This window comes from Somniosus microcephalus, chromosome 6 (genome assembly GCF_052327205.1).
Source record: "Somniosus microcephalus isolate GS21.2 chromosome 6, FLI_Smic_1.0, whole genome shotgun sequence".
Classification (NCBI taxonomy): Eukaryota; Metazoa; Chordata; class Chondrichthyes; order Squaliformes; family Somniosidae; genus Somniosus; species Somniosus microcephalus.
The window spans coordinates 47844993-47856766 of record NC_140992.1 but is presented as its reverse complement, the minus strand read 5'-3'; the positions used below and the strand labels follow the sequence as shown (position 1 = coordinate 47856766).

The 11774-nt window shown below is 47.1% G+C and overlaps 1 pseudogene; it reads left to right on the top strand.

Annotated features, from left to right (window-relative positions):
- Window positions 1-10134: 10134 nt before the first annotated feature.
- LOC147115684 (uncharacterized) lies at window positions 10135-11555 on the top strand (annotated as a pseudogene).
- The last annotated feature ends 219 nt before the right edge of the window (window positions 11556-11774 follow it).

Here is an 11774-nt window from a genome sequence, read left to right as displayed (position 1 = left end):
CGAAACACACTGGGGGGAATTTTAACCCCCCAAAAACAGTGGGTTGGGGTTGGGTGGGAGGTTAAAGTGTTAAAAACCTGAATCCCGATTCAACCCACCGACTTCCTGTTTTAACGGAGGCGGGACGTGGATGGGCAGCCAACCCACTCCCAGGAGGTGGGTTGGCACTTTAAATATTATAATGAGGCTGGAAGCCTTGGATTTAACTGTGGCTGGCTGGGGTTCCCGGGCCTCGGGATTCCTGGCAGCTGCAGCGAGGTCCAATCCCTGACCCCTGGGGGTGGCCCAATCCCGACCCCATGGGGCAGTCTGAACACTTCCCCCCGCCCCCCCCACAACACCCCGGGGTCAGGGATCGGCTCCCGCCGGGGTTGGGGATTGGACACCGCCCCCGCGCCCCCCCCCCCCCCACCGGCCTTTTAATGCATGCTGCTACATTTTCTTTTATACCATACACCTGAATATCTGTAACAAGCCTTCAATGAGACACCTTGGGGGAGAAATTCACCTCCTTTGTGCCTCCCTTGGGGTGCGCTAATGGGGCGCAAAGGCCTTTTCACCCGGCCGCAGCGCTGATCGCGCCTCCTGCCAAATTCCGCGGGAGGTTAGCGGCGGCGCTGCCGGGTTGCGCCCTGATCTCATGCGCCCGGACATCATGATGTCATCTTCAGGCGCATTGCCCCGGTAGCACCCCAGCACAAAAATTTCCCTTCGCCCCCTGCAGCAGCGCTGGGCAATGGCAGCGACTGCTGCAGAGGACGCAAGCAGAGCTGCCGGCCGCTAGTGGGGTGGAAGTTAAAGGTGAGGTGGCCGGCCTCCCTGAAAAAAATGTCAGCTTTTTTGAAAAATGTCTTTTTTGCTCCGGACGCGGGGTCCGTGCCGTGATCGGTCAGCCCGACACTCTGTTTGAGTGCTGGGCTGATCGCGCGGCACCCCTGCTCCCCGGTACTGCTGAGCCCTGCGCCCCGGGTCACATACTTTCCCCCCCTCGTGCTCCAAGGAGGAGGTGGAGTGCTTGATTTAGTGCTCCACTTCCCTCTTGGAGCAAAAAGTGGCAATTTTAGAAAGGCTGGAAGACACTACATTCTTTTTATCTATACAATCAGTCACTTCTTCAATAAAACTTCATGTCCGGGATATTCTTTGGAGCTGATCCCGCTCCGCTAGCATTGCTTTGGCATAAACGAGATTTCCACTGCACTTCCGGTGAAGTAACCCTGAAAGATCATGAGCAGCTCGGAGGAATTTCCCAGTCCTTTAAATGTATCAAACTCAACTTGCTTTTAACAACTTCATGCTGGCTGTTCTTGATTATTCCATACATTTCTAAATGTTCACTAATTTAATCTCAAATTATGGATTCTAAGAGTTTGCTCACAACTGATGTTTGACTAATTGGTCTTTAGTTACCTTGTTTATTCTTTCCTTTCTTGAACAGAAGTGGTACAGTGACTACCCATCCAGCCCATTAGCACAACTTGCATGTCGAAGGAGCATTGAAAAATGTGGTCAGAGCCTCTGCTAACTCCTCTCTGATTTCCTTCAACAGCCTAGGGTGTATGCTGTCAGGGGCCAGTGACTTAGCCACCTTGAGTTCTGCTATTTTTTCCATAACCAATTCCATTCCTACAAATATCTCCAATAATTGTTCCTTATCCTCCTCTAGTACACCTACATTCTCACTTCCACCATCAATTCATCTATCGACACTGGGCAGTATTTTTAACTGGAAGTCTTGCCCTACACTCTCTTTCCCCTTTAATCATTGTGGATTCTTTCCTTTTTAAACCTACAGCAGTTGTTAAAATGTTTCTGATATCTACTTAATGAAATTATTGTTAATTCAGGGTTTTAAAGTACCTAATGTTATATTTTTACCCAAGTATTTCTCTCTTCAGTATGATGACTCCTGTAAGCAAGTTGTCCCTCCCTACAAACCTGAGTGTGACTTTATACGCATAATATCTGATAATGTAGCATTGCCAGGGATTGAACAGAACTCCTTTTTTACTGTAATAGCTTTCTATAATTGTGAAACTCTCATGAGTTCTCCTAGTCTTCGGAGAGTGTAGGTAAAAACATTTGGGAAGACTTCTGTTTTCACCACCTGGGCGGTAATCTGGCAGGGCAGATCGCATGCCCTTTATAGAACCTGCCTGATTTTTATTCCATTAATTGCAATGGGATGAAAATCAGGTGAGTCCTATAAAGGGTGAGCAGGTGGTCTGCCCTGACAGATTACAGCCCAGGCGATGAAGATGAAAATCTACCCTAGTCTATCAGATGATGTGGTTTATTAAGAAGTAGACAGTACTCGAAAATCAATTTAGCAGACTTCACTGGATAGTAGAATGCTTAACTTGCACCTCCTCTAGGTATAAAAATAACAAATACATTGCAATTCAAAACTCGTTTAACAGTACTCATACCATAATTTATGTGTGAGGTATCATTCACCAACACGGAGACCACAGCCTCTGTATCAGTGGGCTCAGATGATAAAGAACTGGCAGCACTCTGTCCGTGATATAACTTTCATTCCTTCTAAGGTTCAAAACTGGGATCCAGAATATCAAACAATGTTTCCCACGGCTGAATTTTACTCTGGCTACAACCTGCCAGATTGTTTTAACTTCTTGTAATCTAGATTTTAACAAATTAGGAAATATTATTCGCTGAAAGCCATTATGAAATTTATCAAATCATTCGGTAGAATAAATTATGAAATATATTCTACCTAATGGTTTGATGCTATAGACAGCACCATCTATTTGCCCTTAACCAATAAATGTATATAAGAATACAAAAGAAATATTGTGATTTGATATGACTAGCCACAAGTTTCTGCTGATTTGTAGCTTACCTGGAATGATGTAATATTATTATCTAGATGTATTTTTACAAATCCCCTTCCGAATACTATTTGGCATTCCACATGAAGAATGACTACTTAGATGAGGCACTAGAGAGCTGCTATCACAGGCAAAAAGATGGATATTACATTGCCAATATTGAATACTTGAAAGATGTTAAGTTTGGAACCATATCCTAACAGAGGCCAGTATCTTCAGGAGAGGAGAGGGAAAATATTCCCTTTTGCAAAGACTTTTCTTTTTCATAAAGGCATTTAGAACAAAAGTTTATGTTAGGATGCAAAGCGTCTGAGTGTAGTTGCAGCACTTGATTGGTCAGCAGAAATAGTGGGGGGCATTTTAACCCCCAAGATGGTTGTGGGGGGGGGGAGTGGGGCGGGGGGAGGAGGGCGGAGGTGGGGGTGGGGGGCAGTTAAAAATTCAAAAATCTGGAACCTGACCTCAGCCCACCTCCAATGGGACCACTTCCGGTTTGAACAGAGACGGGTTGGGGCGGGCAACTAACTTGCTCTACAGGAGGCAGGTCCATCATTAACATATTTTAATGAGGCTGTGGGCCTCCAAATGATCAAGAATGTTACTTTTAATGCCTGGAGGCCAAGTTTCCTGGACATTGGGACACCTGGCAGCTGAAGGGAGGTGAGAAGGGCCGGATCCATCAGGTAAGTGCCTTTCCAGCACTGCTTGTGGGCCAGGAGAAACAGGAGTGCTTTCCCCCCTTCTCGGCCCACCAAGCTACCTGCTTTCCTCCCTGTAATCAGACCCCGCCGCAGTCAGATTCGATGTCTGACTCACCTCCTTCCCATGTCCGATCTGCAACTCCCTCTCCAACCTTCAACTCCCTCCCGACCTCCTCCCCCCACCCCACCCCGATGTCCGACCTCACCCCCCACGGCCAACCACCCCCCATATCTGAGCCCCCCCGCCATGTGCAACTTACTTCTGCTGAGCTCCCAAGCTGCCTTTCCATCCAGGAGAAGCAGAAATACTTTCCTGCCTCTGGCTGGCTGCGGCTGGGAATCGCATGCAAGAAATTTAAATCAGGTCCTGTTTTTAAATTCGGCGGATCCTCATGCTAAACACCCCGCCCCCCGCTTCCCGCCTCGCAGTTATTATCAGAGCCAGTACGTCATAAAATGCTGATTGGACAACTTAAGCTTTCTCATTGGAGGGCTACAAGCCTCACAGACAGCACTAATTCCAGATTAACTTACCTACATCTCTATCCCACAGCAGCTAAGAAGGCCTGAACTTTGAGAAAATCCACCTCTTCAAAAGCCCCACTGGCACTAATAAAATCTCACTCTCCTCACTCCTGGGAATATGATTTAGAGTTGTTGTTTGACATCAGGCTCGTAGTTCCTGGGCAGCTCCTTTTGCATTATCTACTGAAGGTGGTAGTCCTTTGGTTGAATCATGGCCATGGTACTTCTTGCCTGCCTAGTTATTTGTTATTTGGTTTGGTTTAGTCACTGTTATTTCCTCTGAGCAGTGAAATCTTGCCAAGTTTTTTGGGTCTATGATCATGGTTGCAATGCTACAGCAACATTGAGTAACTACCACTATGTGTGACAAGAGACATACCAAGACTGTTAAACCAATAGAAAAAGACAGAGTATATACCGCAATGCCACACCACTCATTTACCTCAGTAGATTGTGAAAAGCATTATTGGCAGGTCTAACTATAGGTTTCCGTGCAATGTATAAAAAAATCTCTCCATTACAATATGCAATAAACACGGTCCATAGCCTTTTACCAACCACCCATTATAAATTTTTCATACGCAGCCTCAAGGTAAGTACCTGTAGTATTATTAGCTGCGTTGGGAAGATTGTTGGAAAAAGATAACCGGCTGAAAATTCAGTAGCCTTAGTGCCTCATTTGAGGCGCTAGAGGGCCTTGCGCCGGAGTTATGGCCAGTAGTGAAATTCCCTGGGGCCCTAAATCGGCGTTGCTCCGGTAGCGCTGCGCCGGCACCGATGACGTCAGCGGTGTGCGCAGCGTCCCGGTTGCCGTGGTAACCCGCCCGAACTCCGAAATTGAGTTGTGGCCGCCTCGCCCGTGGCAGCCGCAACCAGCGTTTTGTCAGAGGTGCCTTACTGCAGTTAGCGCCAGCGCATTAAAAGCCCCGCGGCGGCCGGCCGCTTTCCCGCCGGCCGCCTGCCCGCAGCTCCCTCCCCGGACTTCTCTCCGCCCCCCCCCCCCCCCCGGAACAGATGCAAGCCCGGCACTTGTCCGAGGTGCCGGGCTCATTTTTAAGCAGATTTGCGCGGGCCGCGGCCGTGTGCAGGCAGCTCCTCCTTAACGGAAGGAGGAGGCCTGCACTTCCCCAGCCTGCCGCACCGCATCGGGTGCCGCAGCGCCGGAATTGCGGCGCGAAACGGCAGTTAGCGCCCTTTTCCAGGCGCTAAGACCCTTCAGTAGCGCCGGCAGCCGTTTGGGCGCGGCGCCACTGAATTTTTGGCGCGCGCAGGGGACTTAGCGCCGGCACTAATTTCTGGCGCTAAAGCCCTGGCTAAGCCAAAACCCAATTTCTAGGCCAACATGTTCATAAAAATAAACAGTGTAAAAAGGTTTGTAAAACCCCAAACAGTATAGAGTTCAATTGTGCACTGTGGTTCTAGAGAAACTTCTTTTAAATTTACAAATGCTGATCTTGCTACAATCAGATCAGCTTGCTTATATTTACAGTCTGTAGTGTTCATTAAATATGCTCCAGTACATCTACATGGGGAAAATGCTGATGACAATATATTTAGTACTGGCAGTCTTAGGTAAGCTTTGTTCACATACAGCACTGGATTTACTGCCATTCGGTCATTTAGCATACATAAGCATTCTTTGTTTTTTTTTTTAAATTTGGTGTTCCAAAATCCTTATTTACTTTCTGAGGTACCAAGTTGTACTTTTTAGGCAGTTACAAACATTTTTGGCAATATTCTCTAATGATGAACTTAACTGCAAAACACCTCGTGAACAATTTATCTGATTCCAAATGGAAAATGAATCAGTAACACAAGAATATATGGCTGATCTCAATATTTGATAAATTATAGTGAGAATAAAGGATGGCTTGGAGTGAATGACATGAATGTGATAGTCTAAAGAGCTCTCGCTGAAAACAGATGAGAGTTTAATTTTAATATTTAAATCTGTTGTAAGGTTATATTAGTATACATGCAATTATCTGTGATTCTTACGGGAATGCGATAAGTGCTAAATTCAGCTACATAACATCTGCAATGGGGTAGGCAAATTCAAGGCTGATAGGAAGTCAGCATTTAAAGGGAGACTTACCGGCCCCATAATTCCACATGATGAGTTGTGAAAGTGAGTCATGAGTAGCACCTGCCAATGCTCTGCCAAACAAAATCCGCCAGAATTTCATGGGTCAGCTCATTGGCATATCCGTTGGACGGCCTAGTAGCACAAATCCTGTTTAAAACAGGATTAATGTGCTTGGGTGACTTGGAAATTAGAATGCAGCCTTTAACAAACCCATTCTGTCAAAAGATTGCCGTAGCAGGCTAGGGGAGCAGCAGGTAAGTAGCAAAGTATTTGGATCACTCAGTTCACTATTAGTTAGCTGCACTGGATGGCTCATGTGCCTTTTTATCCTACTTTTCAAAAATATTTCCCACTGCAGGATCCAGCACTATCAGCCAAAGGAGGGACAAGGGTATGGAGAGGAACAGAAGACATAGGATTACATAGGATATATGGCACAGAATCAGGCCATTCAGCCCAACTAGTCCATGCCGGCATTTATGCTCCACTCGAGTATCCTCCCATCTTTCCTCTTCTAACTCTGTCAGCATAACCCTCTATTCTCTTCTCCCTCATATGTTTATCTAGCCTCCCCTTAAATCCATCTATACTATTTGCCTCAACTACTCCCTGTGGTAGCGAGTTCCACATTCTCACCACTGTCTGGGTAAAAAGTTTCTTCTGAATTCCCCATTTGATTTCTTGGTGACTATCTTATATTGATGGCCTCTAGTTTTGCTCTTCTCTACAAGTGGAAACACTCCCTCTGTATCTACGCGATCAAAACCTTTCATAATTTTAAAGACATCAATTAGGTCACCCCTCAGCCTTCTTTTTTCAGGAGAAAAGAGACCCAGTCTGTTCATCCTTTCCTGATAGGTATACCCTCGCATTTCTGGTATCATCCTTGTAAATCTTTTCTGTACCCTCTCCAGTGCTTCTATATCCTTTTTATAATATGGTGACCAGAACTGTACGCAGTACTCTAAGTGTGGTCTAGCCAAGGTTCAATACAAGTTTAGCATAACTTCACTGCTTTTCAATTCTATCCCTATAGAAATAAACCCCAGTGCCTGGTTTGCTTTTTTTATGGCCTTGTTAATCTATGTCGCTATTTTTAGTGATTTGCGTATTTGTACTCCGAGATACCTTTGCTCCTCTACCCCACCTAGACTCGCACTCTCCAAGTAATAAGTGCCCTCCCTATTCTTCCTACATTTATCTGTGTTGAATTTAATTTGTCAATTATATGCCCATTCTGCAAGTTTATTAAAATCTTCCTGTAATTTGTTGCAGTCCTCCTCAGTATTAACTATCCCCCCGAATTTGGTGTCATCTGCAAATTTATAAATTGTGTTTTTGATTCCAAAGTCTAAATCATTAATATAAATTGTGAACAACAGTGGTCCCAGCACTGATCCTTGTGGAACACCACTTCCCACCTTCTGCCACTGTGAATAGCTACCCTTTACCCCTACTCCCTGCTTTCTGTCTTGAAGTCAGCTCACTATCCACTCTGCTACTTATTCCCTGACTCCACATTCTCTGACCTTATTCATTAGTCTATTATGTGGTACCTTATTGAAGGCCTTTTGAAAATCTAGATAAATTACATTTACTGCATTACCCTTGCCTATTCTCTCTGTTACCGCTTCAAAAAATTCAATGAGGTTGGTCAAGCAAGACTTTCCCTTTTGAAATCCATGCTGACTATTCATTCTTCTTCTTCTTCTTAGGCAGTCCCTCGGAACTGAGGATGACTTGCTTCCATATTAAAAATGAGTTCTCAGGTGACTGATGAGTCCAATATGGGACCTACAGGGCTGGATTTTGTCAATGGGGAGCTTTTGGAGGCGGGACTCCCACTTGTTGGGTTTTAGTCCCGCTTCCATCAACTTGTGGCCAACCCATGCTACTTTCCCTTGATTGACCTTGTTAAGCCCGCCCAGCGGGCTTAGCAGGTCAATTAAGGGAAAGCCAGTTACAGGTGGCATCAGCGAGTGCCGTTTCATCTGTCAAGAGCTTTTGACAGATGAAATGTCATTGTTTGACAGCTCTGTGAAGCTGTCAAACACTGACAATCTGTCTTCTAAGTTGTGTCTTTACTCAAGACTCAATTAGAAAGCCTTCCTGACCAGAAAGCAGAAGGCTGCAGCTTTTGACAGTTCAGCGGCCATTCTGCTTTCTGTGCTGGTGAGCTGAGGGACTCCCGAGACCTGAAGGTAGGAAGCCTGCAGGAAGAAGTAAAGGTAAGACTTTACACACACCTCACACACTTACCTCTGCACACATGCACCCATTATTCACCTGCACACCGGACATCTCGGCCCCTCCGACCCCCGCAGACCGACGGCCCACCTCGCTGACCCTGGCGAGGTTCGGAGCCTTCGGGAAGCCCACACTTCAAGGCTTATAATAGGGATTAGCCCAAAAACTGCCTGTTAACAACCTGTTAACAGGCAGTTAATTGGCATTAATCCCCTTCCCGCCTCAAGGAGGTGGGACCCGGTGCGGGTCGGTTACCCGCCTCCTGGCAAGATTCTGCCATTTTACCGGCAGTCCCGCCTCCAAACCCCCCTCCCCAGGGCTGGCAAAATCAAGCCCACTGTCTCTGTCACAGGTGGGGTAGATGGTGGTTGAACGGGCGGGTGGGTGGGGTGCTTGGGTTGACGTACACTCCTTGTGCTGCTTGCGTTTGGCTTCCGCTTGCTCCCGGCGAAGAAACTCGAGGTGTTCGGCGCCTTCCCAGATGCTTCTCCACTTTGTGCGGCCTTGGGCCAGGGATTCCCAGGTGTCAGTGGGGATGTTGCACTTTTTCAAGGGGGCTTTGAGGCATTTCCTCTGCCCACCCGGGGCTCTCTTGCTGTGTCGGAGCTCCAAGTAGAGCGCTTGTTTTGGGAGTCTCGTATCGGGCATGCGGACGATGTGACCCGTCCGTCGGAGCTGATTGAGTGTGGTCAAAGCTTCGATGCTGGGGATGTTGGCCTGAGCGAGAACACTGACATTGGTGCGCCTATCCTGCCAATGGATTTGCAGGATCTTGTGGAGGCAGCATTGATGGTACCTCTCCAGTGCTTTGAGGTGTCTACTGTACATGGTCCATGTCTCTGAGGCATACAGCAAGGCGGGTATCACTGCTGCCCTGTAGACCATGAGCTTAGTGCTGGGTTTGAGGTCCTGGTCTTCAAACACTCTCTTCCTCAGGTGACCAAAGGCTGCACTGGCACACTGAAGGCGGTGTTGGACTTCATCGTCGACGTCTGCCCTTGTTGACAGTAGGCTCCCAAGGTATGGAAAGTAGTCCACGTTACCCAAGGCCTTGTCGTGGATTTTGATAATTGGGGGGCAGTACTGTGTGGCGGGGGCAGGTTGGTAGAGGACCTTTGTCTTACGGATGTTTAGTGTAAGGCCCATGCTCTTGTGCACTTCCATGAAGGTGTTGACGATGGTTTGGAGTTCGACCTCCGAGTGAGCGCAGACGCAAGCGTCGTCTGCATACTGTAATTCGACGACAGAGGATGGGATGACCTTGGATCTGGACTGGAGGCGACGGAGGTTGAACAGTTTCCCGTTTGTTCTGTAAATTAGCTCCACTCCAGCGGGGAGCTTACTGAGGGTGATATGGAGCATTGCAGCAAGGAAGATCGAGAAGAACGTTGGTGCGATGACACAGCCTTGCTTGACCCCGGTCCGTTCGTGAATTGGGTCTGTGGTGGATCCATTGGTCAGCATCACAGCTTGCATGTAGTCATGAAGCAGGCGGAGGAAGGTGACAAACTCTTGAGGGCAGTCGAATTTGAGGAGGACACTCATTATTCATTATATTTTTGGACACATCCTCCAGGAGGAGATTAGGCAAAGGAGAGACAATCTGCTGGGCTTCCATGCGAGGGAGCCTCAGAAAAATGTGTCTCGTGCCCTGTGGAGGGAGGTGGCACTGGCACTGAGTGCCAACTCTCTCACCCCCAGAACTGCAGACCAGTGTTGCAAGATGTTCAATAATCTGATGAGGGCAGGCAAGGTAACACACTGACCAGTCTCCCTCTTCTTCCTTGGGCACCATGAACACCAGCACAGACTTCACTTTATAAAATGAATAGCTCCACAACTAACCCTTTGCACTGCACTTTGGTTAAGAGGACACTAACTTGGGAGCTTACAGTTTGTGTCATCATCTTCCCAACAGAGATTGCTTCCATGTAGAACCTTAAAACTCCTTCCTCCAATTTAATAAAGTGATACCAGCAGATCTCTTACATCAGTTGTTCCCCTGGGAGACAGTCCTCAATTGCTAGTCTTTACCTAATTCACTCAATTTTGCTGATGGAGTAAATTTGCAGACAATGCCCTTCAGGGACAGAGCACCAGATCACGGGCTTTCCTGACATTAAAGAGCTCTCCTCCTATGAGGGGTAGGCCATGGTGCTGATGGAGAAGCATTCTGCTTTCTGTAGGGCTTGGTGAGTTTGGGGACATAGTGTTGGTGCCAGATTAATGAATGCACATCTACACAGTCACTGCGATAGCCTTGTAAGACACTGCACAATCACAAGCTTTCACCTGGTTCTCAGGATCCTAAAGGCAGCAATACTCACCCATTCTTAGCTTTTACCTTTCCTTCCTGCAGGTCCACTACAAGACTATAAGAACAGGGAGGGTGGAGGGGCACAGGTTAGATGATACGGAAGATGATAATGAGGAGGAGGAGTAGAGACAGAACTTTCTCCTCATAGATTATGAGGATTACAAAAGCGAGAAGGATGATGAAGAGGGAGAGAAATCAAGGTGAAGCCCAACCAATGTGTTCCTGTTCCAACATCCAACCCCTGCTGCTCTATCACAAGCCCGTCGATTTCACTCTAGCATCACTTGCTTTTTTACTCCCGTGCACCAGCTTATATAATTTCACCCGGGGGAATTAGATAGTGTTAATGTGGATGTTGCAATGGGTGAGTCACAGAGCAGGAAGGAGCTAGAGGATTGGGAAATGGGTGAAAATGTGCCAGTTTCCCAACGGAGTTTGAGGATGGTTTCAGAGTCGTGAGACCCACAACTCATGGTACCCGTTGAATAGGAGGACATTCAAGGAACATTACACCTACATGCAGGCTCTGAGGTCAGGCTCTCAGCATATGCAGCAACTGACAGGCGTGCCCTTTGTGTCTACAGCCCTCATTTGCGGTGTCAGAGAAGCTTTTTCTTTGTTGCAGATATCAATGGAGCATCTGGTGACTTATATGAAATCTGCAGCAGACCCACACCTAAGAAGCTACCAGGGACCATTCAATAGGTGTTTCCACCTCCATGGAAACACAGACTGCAGCTCTGGTGACAGTAGAGGACAAAATAGACAATACCCTGCATGCCGGCTTCCTGACTCTGGTAGCCAGGATGCAGGTTGGTGTCTGTTAGATCCGTGATTCTGAGAGTATGATGTTTTTCAATAACCACACGGATGCTGTAACTTAACAATCAACAGGTATTTACTGAAGTAGGGTAGTCTCAAGACTGGGGTACAGAGGCATGCTCAAGGCTTATAGACAGGTGTGGTCACTGCCAGTACTACAGTATACAGGAGCTGTAAAAGTAGTTCTCTCTTAAAGGTACATACACTACAGTGTCTCAGGGCTT